The sequence below is a fragment of the Lycorma delicatula genome, chromosome 1 (genome assembly GCF_047948215.1).
Source record: "Lycorma delicatula isolate Av1 chromosome 1, ASM4794821v1, whole genome shotgun sequence".
NCBI lineage: Eukaryota > Metazoa > Arthropoda > Insecta > Hemiptera > Fulgoridae > Lycorma > Lycorma delicatula.
The window spans coordinates 326,405,175-326,420,232 of NC_134455.1; the positions used below are offsets into that span (position 1 = coordinate 326,405,175).

The following is a 15,058-nucleotide window of genomic DNA, read 5'->3' on the forward strand; positions in this document are numbered from 1 at the left end:
TAAATCTTTCGGGGGTTCCGGAGGTAAAACAGAAAAAGAGAGAGAGGTATCAGTTAACAGCTTGGAAAGCAACAAGTTCAGTATTCTAGATTGCCTTTTTATATACATAATGTCTTTTATCAGAATGCCATTGAAATTTATTTAAGATAGTACAGTTTTGATTGAAAATAAAAGTTTAAGCAAATCAATTCGAACTATCAGAAACCCATTTTTTGTCGTAGAGCTTATTAATTAAATTAAAAAAAAACCTTTTTAAATATATTATTTTAAAAATAAGTTTACTATATACATTAAAACCTGAGTTAACGGAACCTGAATTTAACGGAATCCTATCTACAGCGGAAAATTTCCCTGGTCCCGTGAATTTTACCGAAGATATAATGTTAATTTTCCTGAAACAATGGAAACCTGGTTGAAGCGGAAACGGGAAAAATCTCACCAATTAACGGAAACATTTATTGAGAAACGTCTAGAGTACTGTAGTAATTTATGCAAAAACATATTGTATACCCATTTAATGCTATACATATAAAATAGAATACGTATATTGTACAGTACTATACATACTGTACTACGCTATGTTAGAAATTTTACTCTATATAAACAATAATAAAAATTAGTCATGTCAGAGTTGTAACTAATAAATTTCGCATTTAACATTACATAAATGTCAGACAGAGAGTGTTAAAACCTTGTACAGGTGACGGCACAGTCATAGTTGTTTTGTCTACATACAGTAAACTAGTCATTATGCCTACTGCCCTGTGAATCAACTTAACACACTAATCATTCCTTATCTCTGTCACAATTTTTATTAAATTAATTATGTAATTGCCAGTATACGTAACTTATCCATGTGTCGTTTTTGTTTATTACAACAGTTTCTTTGCTGTGCGCGTGTATGTATATATGCATTTTTGTTTTCCGTTCATTCGCTGAATTTGTCATATTAATTTTAATTTTTTATTTTTACGTTTCCATATTACAGTTTATCGAAAGTTAATTTAAATTATATTTACTTATTAAAGTGTATTAGTTTAAGGTCCCGAAATTCGTTATTCTTCAACATTATCATTCCTAGATTTAAGATTTTTTAAATTGAAATAATAAAATTGTTTTACAATCCAGGTATAGTGTTCAGTATGTGTAATATTAGAAATTTTGTGCTTACGAATTCGCTAACGAACTACTGTACGCAATCCACTGCTGAAAATGAAATGGGGTTTGGTAAGTACATTGCCATATATTTTCTTTTTAATTGTATAGTCCGCTAGTTCATCTCTGTATTTACGGGAATCCTGTTCACAACGGAAAATATTTTCGGTCTCTCCTAATTCCGTTCTCAGATTTTACTGAAAAAAAAAACCAACCCGAAAATTAGTACTAAATAATTCAACATTAATAAGGAAGTAGTAGTAAAAAACCTAACGTTAGTAAAATAAAAAGATGCCTGTAAACAGTGTTGAAGAAATAATTTTAATTCTAATGGTTCTTTATATATAATGGTGGAATAAGAGAGCGTAATTGCGGTTTGCATTACTATTGTTAATGCGTGCAACTTGTGATAAATTATTAATTTATCATTTATCACAGATTATAAAGGATTATATACCAAATATAGAAACATCACATTGTTCCTCCTCATGTTGAATTTCAGTAGTAGTAAAGTTTGATGCTTTGGAGGTTCCAGTGAAAGTACATCGCCACCATTAGGCGCTGGGCTTATAGCAAATGTCTTGTGTTCAGCACTCATGTGCCCAATTCTTCTCTGAAAGAACAATTGACAAAATGCTTTTAAAATCCAACAATTGGTGAAGGGAAAATTCTGACACTCACTTCCATAAGGTACAGAAGAGGCAACGGTTGTACAAATTAATAATTGCTTGTTTATAAAAACAGGTGACAAAAGAAGGGACTGAAATACTCATTATATATATATATATATCGATTTTGCTATTACATATGCCGTCGTTCTCCTGAAAGGGATGATGAATGGTACTGAGTATAAGGCACTGTTTTGCCCAGGAAGTGGGAAACTGAACCCATAAGTGGAAGAACTTCTTCAAGAAATCATAAGTAGTAGAATACAGAAAGCAACCGAAGGCATTGTATTGAAGGTCTTAGTGATAATCTCTTGCATTACACTATGATGCTATCTGGAAAGTACAGTATTGAAGAAGATCCCCCCATATTCTGTAATTTTAAATTTATTATACAAAATCTGCAATTACTAATGTTCATGTAATGGAAAGATAATATACTATTCTTTGGTGGACATCTAAAAAGTTAAAAAATCATGGACATCTAAAAATATATCTAGGCTAAAAAGTTTAATTATAAATCATAAGTTTCATAAACATATTTATTTCTGTATTCTTTGTTTCTAATTCAAAAAGGAAATTAATCGACTTTTCCTTTCTGAAGGACAGTGATTTGATGAGACCGCTTGTTCTTCACATCATTAAGCTGAGAACAAGTGCTTTCGAAAGATGTTAATCTGTAATTAAAGGAAAAAAGGAAATCTTGTTGACCAGCCTGTTATATTTGAAACAACGTTTGTCTCTGGTTCGAAATGATTTGTAGGATATTTCCATAATAATTGATAATGTATTAATATATCTATGTTATTTTTAAAAAGTATTCATTTCTACTTAGTGGTTATTGTGTATAATAATTTTCTCTATGATTATGTTTGCAAGTTTGTATACTGTTAAATAGGTATTCAGTACTGTATTTTATCTTTTTTGTATTTTACGTTTGAGATTATTATTGCCGACATATAAGCAAAGTGTGTAAGGACAACAGTTACATCAATGATGTTGACTTTTGCAAATTCTACAGTTTTAATGAAGAGAATACTGCATTTTTATTAGTTTGTTATGAATCGCATAAAGGCTGAAGCTACTGATTTTCACTTCTTTGTCCCAATTATACAGATATGTCCGCTATGAATTCTTGCCTGAATTTTGGTATTCACTAATTCCAAAAATGTTGTTCGTTTTTCATTTTGAATATTTTCGACTGAATTTTATTTTCTTAAACCTAGTGTAGATTATGAAAAAAACATTATGTTCGGTAGTGCATGTTAATAGAATGTTTCTCTACTTAAAAATGATTGCTTTTTAAGTGGCTGTGTTTATTTTTGTCTGCAATTTCATGTGTTATTCTTCTCATATTCTTTAATATAACTTATTTACATTTTTATAAATTTCATATAAAATTAGGATATCTTATAAAATGATCGTTAGATTGATTGATGACCTGTAGACAAATGTGTTGAATCTGAAATGATAATAAATATGACGACTTTACACTATAATCCTGCAATAACTACTTCTATAGAAATTACTATTCTACATTATTTTTAATTTGATGAAGTAGCTATTAAAGCATATATCATATGTCTTCTGCTATCAGAAACTAGAAAAAAACTGTAAATTACTAGGGTTAAGTGCTGTGACCTGTCTAAGTGGTTTTCGCTTATGAACAAAATTTTTAATTCAATTTAATGATAATATGTCATTCACATGAGGAGGTGGTTATTAAATCATCTTCACTAGAAGGTGGAGCCAAATACTAATCTTCAGTTTGGTATACGTGAAAAATCATATTGCCTGCCTGAATAGTAATAATTAATGATAAAAAAAAGCCATATTCTTCCTTAAATATTATTTCAAATTTTTTAGGTGATAAATTTCTCCACAAGTTTCATGTATTGAAATAACAAATATTAGATTAAACTATAAACGGTGTAATTCTTATTCTAAATTTTAGGTATATTCTTTTTTGTCTAATTATGTTCATTTTCTTTCTATTTTACAGCCTTCAAAATTTTTCGTGAATGGACACAATTTGAAATAAATATTTATTAAAAGTATAAAGGTATGTGAAACTTTGCATTTTCTTTTTTTTTCTTTCTTTATTTATGATATATTATATATAATGATAGTTTACGTAAAAAAGAGAGGTGAAATGTTCAAAACCGCCCCTAATTCGCAGTACTCTGTTTATATCGGTTTTTAGAATTTAATCTGTTTATCTGTACGATTTAATTTTTTTTTTTTAATTTTCCACCCATAAGTCGAGAAATATATGTTGAATATAATGAAATTTTCATTAAGGTGACAAATTTAAGTTTTACAGATAACTTGATGAAAAATTCTTACGGTTTTACTAGTTATTCTTGCAATTATCAAATGTAGTACTATGAATGTAGGACAAACTATAGCAAATGACAAACATCACAAGCATTGTGTTGTTATTAAAAAGTTGAGGCACAAAAACCCGTACACAAAAACTGACGTCATCAATCCATAATATTGGTATGGTGTCATGATGGACAAATGAAAAAAAAATGTTTAGTACACTTGTTGCATGGATGCCAAATCGTGTACGTTGAGTGATTAAGAATAAAGATAAACATATTAATTATATTAGATATTCACAGATTGTACAAGTATGATTTCATTTGGAACTATTATTAAATAACTTCCTTGTCTGGATTAATTTGCGTGCTCAATTTAACACTTTAGATTATTTTATTTTTAACATTCAATCATTCTAATTTAACTATTCTTTGTGTTTTACAGGCATAAAAATTTTTAACAATATTATTTAAGCAACGTGGGCATAAGACATTTTATAAATTATTCTACTTTGTGAAGGAAATTTAAATTAAAATTTATGGGTGAAAAATCAAGTGTTTAATTTGGGGAAAAAAAGGTTAGTGAAATTGCACTTTGTTTTATAAGAAGAAGGCACGTTGTAATTTTTTAGCTGTATGATAAAAGTTTATTTAGTAATGAAATAAACTTTTCGTTACAATAGATTATTATTTACAAAAGTACTCTAGTAATAATAATTGCTCTTCTTTTTTTCTTACTTATCTCTTCTCTTATAAGATCGATTATAATAAATTCACAGACATGTTATTTAAAAAAATAAACCCATAACTAATATAAATGTGTTCTGGGTTGGAAAATCAGAATGTAGTAATCCTTTCCATTATGGACAAGGAAAGGTTAGAAATGATTTCACTGAATAATAGAAAACATAATTGAAAAAAGTACGTTTTTATTGCCACCTGTAAAACATAATTGAAAAAAGTACTTTTATTTCTAATTTTTATTTGTGTTGTTTTTGTCGACGATGGGTGGCAATAAAAAGGTGAAATATTATATATTTGTAAAGAGAAGCCAGGCAACATGTTTGAATTAGTACTTTTCTATATACATATACTACATCTCTGTACATAGGTTTTTCTTTTTTCTGAAAAAGGAAATGTGTTCTTACTGATAATAAAAGATCAACTATTTTTTCTTTCTTGTTCAGTTCTGTTTGATACAGTTTTAAACTTTTCCTTTGATTAACTTAAGGAATTTCATATAGATTTATATTCCATGCATGTCTTAATTTTTTTTATACAGGGTCATCATTTTAGCTGTACTGTTTGGGTAATAAACAATTTCATGACGCATTCTTCTGTATTACTAACATGTTTGTGTGGTATTTCAAAAAACAGAGGCATAACATGTAAAATCGTGATTTTAGTAGTTAGTAGATGTGGTTGTAAAATAACAACTTTAATAAACCTTTATTTAGATATTTAATCAATCGTTTTAATACCTGATTAATAGTGAAATCAAAATAATGATTGGAAAGGTAGTTTTTTTTTTAAAATAAAACCCACACTTAAGTAGACAAATAAACTCTATTTCTAAAAGGAACTAAATACAGCATTAGCACAGAAAAACAGCAGTACAGATAACATCAGATTCATCTAACAAAATGTGTATTTAGAATTCTGTATATTCAGTAGTTGTAACTAAAGACAGTAAATGTATAATTTATTTATTTTTATTTTTTGTGAACTTATAAAGTACATAGATCTGTACTAGACACTGAAGGCAAATACTTAATGAAAATTACATATATCAGATGCAAATTAAATAAGCTATTACTGTACATACAATTTCTACTTTTTTTAAGTTTATCACATCATAAAGTAGTCACCAAAAAACAACAAAAAATTAAATTATTCTGAAAATAATCTTTTTTAACACCACTGAAGCTGTTATTTTTTATAAAAGAAGATGGTAGTGATACTCGGAATTACAAAAAAGCTTAGATATAAATAATTATGATAATATTAATAAAAACTATGCAGAATAATAATAAATTATTGTTATTTAGAAATTTAGATCAATTATTTTGACATTATTTTTTATATCAGAGAGAAATTAATAATATTTTAATTGTTGAAATTCCAAAATTATGTTATTTAAAAAAGTTCATTTTTCAAATTAAATATTCTTATTTAGTTTTTTTAATTACATGGCAATTTTCACAGCTTATTATTTAAAAAAATATTTTCCTTACTTTTGAGAAATAATAGTTTTATAATTAAATGCCGAGTAGTGTATTATAAGTATAAATTATTATTCTTATGAAAAATTAGTAAATCTGTTTTTTTTTTCTTTTTAACTGATAAATTTATTTCTCTGTAGTATAGTCTTTATTAGCAAATTTATTTAATACAGAGTTAATAAACATTCATATCACACTTTCAGTTACTCTTATGGCCGACTGTATTTATTTAATCTTAATTAAAATTATGCTTATTCATCTTTTTGTGAGTCACAGAATATGTCTGCAAGAGTGACTGATAGCATTTTGATGTGAATTTTAAAAAATCTGTATTTAATAAGTTTGGTTTTATCTGTCACTGGTATTTAGTAAGTAACCATATAAAAAGATGAGTTGTGGTTAGTGTAAAATAGAGAACAAAAAAGAGCTACCAGTGAATCTATGCAAATAAAACTTCTTTTATATGAAAGTTTAATAGTATACTAAATAATTATTCTATACAATTGTTTACTTCTTTTAATACTTCATATATTCATAATATACTAACAAATTACTAGCGTTTCATTGAACAATTTTCATTATAAATTTATATTTCAAACAAAATATAATGGATGAGAAGTAATTTTCATATCTAAGAGCCTAGAACATCCTTGTTGACTATGTTGTGGCTGCAGGTGACCACATTATCAGGCAAGCTTAACATTTTAGAGTGAAGTTTTTTAAAAAGCTTTCTTAGCAGATTGAAACTAAATCTGAGTAAAATTTAAGTTTCAAGAACTGTATATATACAAGATACGTGATTAATGATGAAAGAAGTAATTATTTTTTTGCTTTTTTATATACTTGTTGAGGATGTAGGATTAGATCACTTACTAAACCTGCAGGGATCATTACTAAATATTCAGGTTTTCTGGTTTTTCTAAATAACTGCTGTGTAACAATTATGCCAGTTTTAGTGTTCCAACTGAAGCAAAATGCAAACAAATGGAGATTTTCTTTTGAGGATTGATTATTTTTAATTCCATTAGATTAGTAATTAAAGTCTTCTGTTTAAATAAAAATTGAAATTAATTAAAATCTGCACTCTAGCTGTTTTAAAAAATGAGATATTTATAATTGCAGGATTCAATAAGTCAATTTAACACCTATTTAGGCTTGAATTTTTGACAAATATTTTTAAGTGTGTTTTGGTAGATTTCAAAGCGAAACTTGCATATAGAATCTAAATTCTCTAGGACTGCTGGTATCAGGAGATATGTGATGTATAAGTAAAATTTTGCTTTTATATGGTATCAGATTATTTTACATAAATATTCTTATTCTTTTTATTAAGAAGCCTTTTTACAGATACATATTTTTCATTTAGAGAAAAATAATACTCAGTAGTAGTTTTTAGATAATACCTCAATAGGTGTGACCCCAGTAATATTTGTCAACTTTCAAGAGAGCAGCAAGATATATAGTGGTTTAATTGTATGTACTGTGTTGCAAAAGCACAAGTATATAATCTTTTATTTTCTTATTACTATATTTCAAATTAGATACAGAAATTTTTGTAGGTAAACTTTGCCATCTTTATTAGAAGTGAATATTTGATATTGAAAAGAAAAAGTTACCATACGAGAAACATTTTTTAATATTTAATATTTGTGCTTGTATGTACTAAATTTAGAAGTGGAGTATAAATTAAATGTCATTTTTCAGAAAAAAACCTGTTTGATTTACACAATAAAACAGTCAACAGTAAAAGAGACGATTGTTGTATAATAATGTAACCATATTGCCAAAGTAAATTCAAACTAACAGTTTACAGGTTTTGGAGGTCAAGTTTTTGTCTCAGACTTCCCTTTAAGTTTGTTTTCACAATGTAATTTTTATTTTTATATAATGCATTGTACACTGTTTTTGGTTTCTAGGAGCCTGTTCTGTCCAATCAAATTAAATACATGCACTAGAAAATAAAGTTTCAAACTAAAAAAAGAAACCAACATCTTTACATTTTCTTGGAAAAATAGAACAGACATCACATATTGTAAACAGAAAATGAATGATTTGCTCTATTCATTCAAAGCAGTTATATATTTTATATCTCTAAAGTTTTTAATACTACTTTATTGTCAGAATGATGAATTCATAAAACTCAAAAACATCAGTAATTAGGAAAAAATAAGTTGTGTTGCTACTTATTATTAAATTATTTAATTTAAATATTTAATCTATTTTCTATAATGCATAAACCTGTTAAAAACGTGTGATGTAGACGAGTAAATTTTGATCTGGAGTACATATCTTGGGGTTACATGTTAAAAGACCAGTCCACAAAAATAATAGGGGAAAGGTACATAGAAAAAAATGTTTATAATTATTATTAATACATTAAATATATTGAATTGTATCTTTTGAATGATGTATATAACAATTTATACACGATTCATCTACTTATTGCATTCTTTTTGGGTACTTACAAAGTATAGTATCATTAAGTACATCCTCAATGATTATATTTATTAAAATGTTTACCATTTTATCCACTTACAAATAATAATAATTCCAGAATAGCAAATCTGACTCTGTAGTTTATTCTATACTATCTCATCAGTATTTCAATGAAGCTTGAATATGAGATAAATTTGTTAAAAATTTTCTGCCTTTACCTAAAATATTTATGCAATTGTGGTTAATGTTGCTCTTTATTTTATTTTACAACACTGCCAAATAGCAGCGAGTCTGAATGTGGCAATAAATACGTCCCATCTTTTTACTAAAATATTAATAATTTAATGATAATAACAAAAGTATTGTGTTAATATATCAGTAAAAATGTTACAAAATTAATTTTCAACTAAAACACAATATTCTGGACCATAGATGGTCTAAGGTAATTAGTAATTCATTTTTCATTTAATTTGTAATATTTTTTTGAATACACAGTATTTCTTGTAAATTCTTAAAAAAGCTATGTACTTAAGAATTTTTAAAACAAAACGTAATCTATTATTTGACTTACAGCACATATTTTACAATGTAGTAATGGGCTCTATGAGTTTCACTTATGAAAATGGTGTGACCTAATTCAAGAATTTTGATTGAAAACTGAAATATGAACAAAAAAGAGGCTGAAATAAAAGATCGTTCTAACAATCCTATCCAAAATCCTCTTTTAATATAGGTGTTGTATATTTTACCTTTAAATTACATTTCTCTGTAAAAATATCATTAAAAGACAAATTCTTCTATTTAAATGTATACCAAAAAAATAGTGAAGAAAGTTCAGAAATTAATTAAATTCAAACCTTACATTTTTTTAAATAATTTGTACTTGTAAGTTTTAGGAAGAAAAGATTCACCCTCATAGGAAAAAAATTAGCGCAAAATATCATGTCAGTAGCTACACCATTAAAAAATTGAATTTTACTAAAGGGCATCAGCAATAGCTAGAACAAATAACCTGTTATGTGGAATTTTATATTATAACATTTTAGAGCATACATTTATCAAATTCTAATTTGTACAATCTAAAAGGTGTACTTTCACAAAAATCTTGTGATTACTTGAGCTGATAAATTCTCAATAGATGCTATTCATCAGTCATATTAAACCTCATTATGAATAATTTTCAGACATACTTCAGTTTCATTGCTTAAGATCTTGACAATTTATAATAAAGTTCTCCAAAAATATTGTAAAGCTAGACAAATCATTATTACTACATCTATATTTTAGTTAATTATTTATTTTTATGACTTAAACAAGATTTTGTTAATTTAGCAACTAAGATCATTACAAACAGCTAAAAAAATGGCGAGTAATGTGAATTACACATACTAATTAAATTTGCGCTCTATAGAAACTTTTATTTTTTATTAAAGGATTCTTTCCTTAAATAATACTTTCAAGTTAATTCTCATATGATATTATTTTGTTTTAATTAATTATGGTTTTTAAATTTGCTTTTGTATTTATGATTTTCTAATTGTTTCTTTTACACCCATGAAAGAAAGTGTTTCATGATTGTTGGCACTGTAAATTATATAATCATTGTTAATGACAAAACAAACAAAACCATATTACATTTAAAAAATTTATTTCTTAGTTTTTCATTTGGAGTTATCATCAGTAACTACAGTTTTTCATTCTTTTGACTGCTGATGTGTGGTAGCAGTAGAATAAAGAAATATATGAACATGGACATTTGTAAAACAATAAGATCAAATATCTTGCTCGAAAACTAAAATCTAGTCTGATCATAAAGTGATGAAAGCAGTTTACATTACAGTGATAATCTCTGTAAAATTGTTAACATTCTTCTGGAATCTTCATCTAAAAATTAAAAAGGAGATTCAGGTTACAAAAAAAACCCAATAGATAAGTGCTACAAAAATATGGAAATACGAAACATGTTGGCAGTCTTTTAAAGAATGCCACTTAATGATGGGTCTTTAATTTCTTATTTATGAATTAATCAATTATATATAAACAGACAACCATAATCAAGATATGTTGGAGGGATGTCTTTTTGTTTTAGTGTTATACTGGCTTTTTAGAAGAAATTTAGAACTTCTTAATTCTTCTTTCAAACATGACACATTCAAACAAGCAGGTCTATAGAACCTCATAAGTGGGGTTAAAGAACCCCATAAAACAACATTATTTGAATGTCAACCATCTTATATGTCAGTGAAGGATAGGTAGAGATATTCAGGTTAATTGATCATGTTGGTAGAGGTTTTGGGGAAGTACATTATTCTTAACCCAGTTCCTTTTGGATCATATCTGTTAGCATGTGAGAGCAGTGAGGATGATTTGTGTCCATACTAATGGCACCCTTGATGAAGTGGAGCGCTTGATTTTCATGTGTGATAGGTGGACAGATTTAAGGGTGTGGTGACAGGCCCTCTAGATATGAATGATATTGTTAGTGTCATGCTCGACTTCATCAAAAAGTGGAACGCTGTTTTTCTGAGATGGTGAGGAGCATTTATTGCGGGAAAGGTGGCCGAAGGTAGGATAGGGAGACAACCTGCAGTAGTAGGGGGTGCGTGTCTGTGTATCAACATGAATGTGATTCTCTGTTGATGCTCATGGAATTCCACCGAGTTCCTGCTGTGTCCCTTCCTGACTGACAACCATGCTGCTCGCACCATGGTGATGATGAGGATCATCGTGGGGGGAGAGGCAAATGTGGGACAGATGGGCCTGCACAGTGGTTAGGATGAGTTTCATTTGTGTTTCTCCACTGATCCCTAACTTCACTGTCTTATTGTTTCCTTTGGCAATCGATCCTGCAAGTCTCACCAGAGACTGTGTTTTGCTTCTTGGTGGATCCGATCTTCGCATGTTCTCGACGGGGAGAAGTTTTAGTCTATGACAGCCTGACACTGTTGTCATGCGGGCAGACAGTGGCTGGTAGAGCTTTCCCCTTCTCTGATGTAAAAAAAAAAAAATCATACAAGTTACATTCCATTACAAGAAAAAATCATAGAGAAATTACCAAATGATATCAATACTTGTGATCATTTTTATAAAAATTCTAAAGTAGCTATAACCGAAAAATTATTTCTGTATTACAATATTCCTTTCCTTCCCCTATTATAAGTAGATGTTGGTTTAGGATTAGAGAATTTGATATAGTTTTTGACTCACTTTACATGTAGTACAGAGTCACCGGGGAATGGTAATAAAAAATAAATGTACTCTACTAGTGGTTATGTAATTTGTATCTAGGATCAGTTGACAAACAGTAGTTCTATATTGTTGTGAGGCATTTTTTTTATGGTTTTTCCATTGCAAAACATATGCAATAGTTGGAGCAGTTAAATTTTTATATACTAGGGCATTGTGTTTGGTGATTATTGTTTATAATGGTTTGCATTATCTTGTTCTGAAAGGTTCATTGTATTAACTTTTTTTTTTAAGTTTGTAAGCTATTTGTTTTATATCATTGTTTTTATCTACGTTTATTATGTAGAGAAATGGAGTAAATGAGTCTGCTGTAACATCAATCAGTGTGCATTAGGTGTTTTATAATGTGAGTAGTCTAAAAATCATGTTTTAAAAGCTGTTGCTTTAATGTGATGCTTAAAATTTTAATGTGTGAATTTTAACATATGATTTTAATGTGAAGCTTAAAATTTTGTTCGTCATCGTTGATTTTCTGTGTATTTTGGATATGAGTTTTTGGTGGTTCCTTTTAGTAACGATGAAGTGAAAAAAATTTATTGTTTTTTTATTTGTCTGTGAAGTTTAATTATGATGTATATTTTATGCATAATTATTTACATTATTTTTGTCATGCCTGTTAAAATACAGCTGGGTATCAAAATCATCTTCGACAGTAAATAACAAAAATTTATTTTTCTGTATTGATGCCACATTAAAAAACTACAGCACCATTCAATGAAGATTATAAAATTGTTTGAAAATATAATGGTGTAAGTTTTTAAGATAGATTAGATTTAAGATTACATAGATTCAAGTAATTTGGCTCACTTTATCATTAAAACGTATTAGTTCAACATAATTCATAAAAATAATGAAGGATATTATGACTATATAAAAACTCTAAAAATAAATACATTTTACTATGTGTTAAGTATATGTTGTATTTGAATGTTTATTGGGGGTTTCAGAGGGTATGACGCAAAGTGGTGTATGAACAGATGTTCTCCTGATACCTGCAGATTGAAAGGTAGCTTTTGTAATCACAATCTTTGTCCTCAAGAAAGTACATAAAATTAACATTTTAATGTTTTTTTCCAGGTGGAAACCATTCTACCATTGAATAAGTCATGCTAAGGTCCAAAGAGCTTTAAATTTTGTCAATAGGAAACTTAACCAGGCTCCAGTTTAAATTAAATTCCTTCATAATATTGGATCTTTTCAAAATAAAGAGAAAGTATATCTAAAGAGGGACAGTTACATTTATATCACTGGTAGATGTCTAACAAGGTGATATTAACATTTTTTTCTTAAAACTTAATCTTCTATTTTTATTAAACATAAAAGAATGCATGCATTTAAAATAGTTAAGAGTACAATGTATTTTTATTACAAAAACTTTTGTTTAAAGAATGTGGGTGCTTATTACATTTTAATTTGATAATTAATGCCGCAAATCCAGCACCTTTCTTCAAAAAAATGTATTTTGGCTGTTAAAATCTTAGAAATAAATGTTTGTTATTGTTGTGTTTTTTTTGTTAAGCCCCATCTTAACAAAAACATAGGCAGTGTTGATTCTTTCTGAACCTTCCCTGAACTGAAAACACAAGAAGAATCTAAAACAAAACTAAATTTTAATACTTTTAATTATGCATATTTATAGATTTTTTAACTGAAATATCTTTATAAAAGTGCAATTAAAACAATGTGCCTAAAAAAGTTCAATTATCAAATTTGTAGAATATAATTCAACTATGACTTAAAAACTTAATTCTACAATCGACTTAAAAAAAAATTAAATTATCAAATTTACAGAATGTAATTCTTCTAATTATAAACTACAATTTCCTTGTGTTTCTTCACCTGAAACTGTAATATTTATGATGTCAAAAAAAAATTGTTTAATATATAAATATTTGATATAAACTAACTGATTGTGTAAATTAAATTTTATTAATTTAAATCTGCAGCTTTATTCAATATGTGTTACAAAAATATAGCGGATTAAAAATATTCATATGATATCTAATAATTTAAATGAATTAACAGAGCTTTTGTCTATTTAACAAATACTCAGATATAACAATTTGAGCAACTGCATACAGTATTATAAGTTTTATAAGTAAAAGTTTATTCTTAAATATATTAAACATTAGTAGTAATAAATTGTGCATAATATAATTGACATTTCTATACTTATGCTTACATAATCTCCATCAAGAACTATTCTTTTAGTGCATTATACATCTAATGCATTATACTTGTTCAGTCAATCAGCACTGTCAAATGCTTGCCTTAAAATTTTGTTTTATACTTCAGTACACATTTTCCAAATAACTAATTTCTTATAAATATCAGCACAATTATTTTAGGTTGTTTAATTCATTTTTATCTTTTCTGTTAAATAATAGATGTGACCAGCATTAACAAAGGGGCGAGTAAGGGTAGAGCGCAGATTTAAGGCATACAGGGGAAATTAGACCAGAGTTTTGGATTTTTATGATTAGTATTTAACATATATTTTTATGAATACATTCTTAAGTAGAAAAGTAATAGATTATTCTATTTAATAAGTAATATCAAATTCATGATCATATAAATATTTATGAAAAATATTTATCAAATTGTTGTAATAATTACAGAATCATTAAAATATACCTTATGCACTACTACTGATAAGTAATATTTATAATTAACTTATAAACTTATATTGTTCCCACACAGTATCTTCTCCTAATTTTATTCTAGATGGGTCAACACAGTTTTTGAATGTGACTTAGAGAACTTCGCACTTTTCTTTCTCAATGTGGTTTTGTATATTTAGAACATAGAAGCTTTTGTTTATTTCATGTTTATAAAGTACAAAGCCTCTTTCATGGCGTCCATGCTGTCCTCAGCTCTGGACAACTTACTTTTATTTCTATGATTGATATAAATAAATGATAATTACTATATTTAACTTTAAAGTTTGGTTACTTTTAATTTGTGTTGCATTAATTCAAAATTTAATTACTTTTCTATTTTGTAACATAAA

The 15,058-nt window shown here is 27.4% G+C and overlaps 1 long non-coding RNA gene across 2 annotated transcripts; it reads left to right on the forward strand.

The window, feature by feature from the left end:
- The first annotated feature begins 635 nt into the window (after positions 1 to 635).
- On the forward strand, positions 636 to 15,044 carry LOC142334227 (uncharacterized). 2 transcript variants are annotated; one of them, XR_012758803.1, is made up of 5 exons: positions 636 to 1,227; positions 3,823 to 3,882; positions 4,590 to 4,722; positions 13,126 to 13,314; positions 14,436 to 15,044. It is a non-coding gene; the product is annotated as an uncharacterized LOC142334227 (long non-coding RNA). The 2 variants fall into 2 exon arrangements; XR_012758804.1 differs by lacking the exons at positions 636 to 1,227; positions 3,823 to 3,882; positions 4,590 to 4,722 and adding an exon at positions 12,303 to 12,394 and having other exon boundaries at positions 14,436 to 15,032.
- The last annotated feature ends 14 nt before the right edge of the window (positions 15,045 to 15,058 follow it).